Here is a 3,309-nt window from a genome sequence, read left to right on the forward strand (position 1 = left end):
GCTGGGAGCTGGAGACTGGAGCTGTTCCTATTCAGCCATCTTGCTCCACCCGCCGACAGTTTCTAACATTAGAAGAATCCTAATTGTCACCAAAAGTTCCCTGGCAGTCACAGTCTGGTCAAGCTAGTCCAGATCTCCTTCTCATATGCTTGGCCAACAGTGTCTTATATATTTATTTAAATTGACAGGTAAAATTGTAAATGTTTATGGTGAACAACATGATGCTCTGATATGTATAAACATTGTGGAATGCCTAAATCAAGCCATTTAACTTACGCATTGCCTTACATACTTTCACTTTTGGTGCTGAGAATACTTAAAATCTACTCTGTTAGCAATTTTCAAATATTCAATGTACTGTTGTTAACTGTAGTCACCATGATGTACAATAGATCTATTGAACTTATTCCTCCCATCAATAGTGTCTTGATTGAGGTCCACAAGGCCAGAGTGCATCATGCCCAAGACAGAATGCCGTGTAGGCTCCCCATTGGAAATGGTGCCATTTGGGAAGGGCTGTGTGTGATAAGGCATCTGTCCCCGACCCTCCTGGGACTGACCACCCCTCTATTCTTTGTCACCTGCTCCTTCAATTGCTCCCTTTTCAGATGATCTAGTTCTACATGTTTTGAGATGTAGAATTTAACACACGGTGGACTAAATCCAAAGTCTCTGTGCTCTGCCCTGGGGAAAAGAAAACCTCTCACCACCTTGTGAGGGGAGGACGTAACACTAATCAGGCTTTCTTCTTGAGCCCACTGCTGAGAAAAGACACCCTGGGGTAATTTTTCAGTCAAGTTATTCTGCTATGAAAATAATTACATAAATAAGAATTTTACTTTCAACTTGGATTTCTCTGGATCGTCCATCCAAGTTGAGTTAGCTGTTTTTGAAGGTCTGATAGAATCTACTTGTTAGGACTTTTCCTGAAAGACATGAGAGAAATGGCAAATGAAACCCTTGACGTGAGAATTCTATTTGTTTGGGCATACATACACTGAAGGATTCAGGGTACGTGTATTTCGAAGAAATCACTAGTGTCCTTGAGGTAGTAATGATGGATCTAAGGAGAATAATGTAGAAAGTTGAATCTTACATGCATTAACATAGTTCTCTAAGCAATTGGCCTAGTTTGGTCCTGTTGGAATATTTTGCTTTCTGAAACCATACTCACCCACACATACATATTGCAAAGCATAACAAAATCCTTTCAAAGAAGACAAAGCATGATCTTCTGGGTTTTGCACTCCAATGAGTTTATAGTACATAGTACACAGAAATACTTTTTTTTTTTTCTTTTGGCTACACAAACAAAAGGAATCTAGTTCTTTGATGAAAATGCCAGACTTCTGCTCTGCCTGGAGTGTACACATTTTCCCTGTGGATGTTTCCTCAGTTCAGATGATGAAAACATTGAACCAGAAAAAAACAAAACAAAACATCAATTTATGCTTCCATTTGATGTCCTGCAAAATGGTGACAGGCATGAGTGCCGCACTCAAACAACAAATTGAACCACATGTATAATGAACAGGACTGAGCTTTCCTATTGCTTATGAAAACATTATTATATATTCTCTGATTTGCCACATTTACATATCTCGTTATGAGCTAGGTGCTTAAAATGCTATAAAGGATTTCATTTCACCTCTTTTGTGCAGTACATGGTTTCCAAGTATCTCACAAATCTTTATTTACTGAGTCTAGTGTCTTTTTAAATTTGCGTTTGCAAACCATGATTGTGTTATGTTCCTGGAACCTTGGGATATGAATTTACTATTGCATTTATAGGCAGCTTGGTTAGAGACTCTTTTATTAAGAAATGTTGGGGGAGGAATAATCACTGATAAAGACATATTTGACATTCATCTGAACACATTCTTTTGGAGCAACAACAGAACTTAAATCTGCAATAAGAATACATTTGCTCATCTTTCATTTCAAGAAAACGTCCTTTAAATGTCTTGAATTTATACACTTTGGAATCTTATATACACTGTTAATTTGAATGCCCTTCCTTAAAGACTGAGCTTTTAAAGAAAATAAATAAAGGGCAGAGCACTAATTGTCATTTTATCCTTGAGGGAGATTGCATTAATTTTTAATTTGCAGCATATTTGCATTTTACAGTGGCAACCAGGTCTGTGCATAATCTGGAGATCAAATTTTTCCTGATTCTCAACCTCTGATGAGCTGTGCCATGCTTAGAAGGTGGACAAGCGGTTCATCTTGATGTGGAAAACAGGTTTTTCTTTACATTTTCTCAATCCTAGGAAGAATGGACATCACAAGGAACTGCCAAGGTAGAGAACATCATCTCTGCCCTCTGGAAGCTCACAGAGTAAAGGAATGATTTCCTAAGTATGGGGCTTAGGATCTGTTTCGTTCAGATCTTCACAGGCCGAGGGTAAGACATAGTCAAGAAGAATGCTCCGAGGAGCCTGGCTAGAGTTTGATCGAGGAGAATCTTGGCCATGAGTTAGGCTGGGTTTAATTCCTGGCTCCACTAACACCGTGGGTGATTTATGTAATCTTTTTAAGTCTCTGTGGGCTCCTACCTACCCCATTCCATACCTACCTCATTGTATCTCTCTGAGGATTAGTGAAGATCTGTAGCCCAGTGCCTGGCACACAGTAAGCACTCAGCAAACGTGAGCTATTGTTATTATTGCTCTTCTTTTTTCCCACAATGCGATCATAACTTACATCCTCTTTTGTAACCTGGTTTTCAAATTTAGAGTTATGTCATGAACACTGCTTCTGGTTTTGGGGTTCTTTCTTCAGTCAAATGAATTCTTTTTTGTTTTGTTTTGTTTTTTTGAGATGGAGTCTTGTTCTATTGGTCAGGCTGGAGTGCAGTGGCACAATCTCGGCTCACTGCAATCTCTGTCTCCTAGGCTCAAGCAATTCTCCTGCCTCAGCCTCTTGAGTAGCTGGGATTACAGGTGCCCACCACCACGCCCGGCTAATTTTTATATTTTTAGTAGAGACGGGGTTTCGCCGTGTTGTCCAGGCTGGTCTTGAACTCCTGACCTCAGGTGATCCGCCCACCTTGGCCTCCCAAAGTGCTGGAATTACAGGCGTGAGCCGCCACATCTGGCGAAATGAACCTCTTACTGAGCAGTGGATGTAAATCAGGCTGACCACTGCAGGAAACAGCGAGCTGGTGTCTGAAGTGCCTCGTCCACTTGGGAGTGCATTGCTCTTGGGCCTGACTTGGGAGGTGGCCCGTGAAAGGCACAAGGTCACAGGAGACACAAACAAAAGTGTAATCCTTTTGAGGCCCGCAGAGTGAGGACTCATCACACT

This window comes from Mandrillus leucophaeus, unplaced genomic scaffold (genome assembly GCF_000951045.1).
Source record: "Mandrillus leucophaeus isolate KB7577 unplaced genomic scaffold, Mleu.le_1.0 Scaffold281, whole genome shotgun sequence".
NCBI lineage: Eukaryota > Metazoa > Chordata > Mammalia > Primates > Cercopithecidae > Mandrillus > Mandrillus leucophaeus.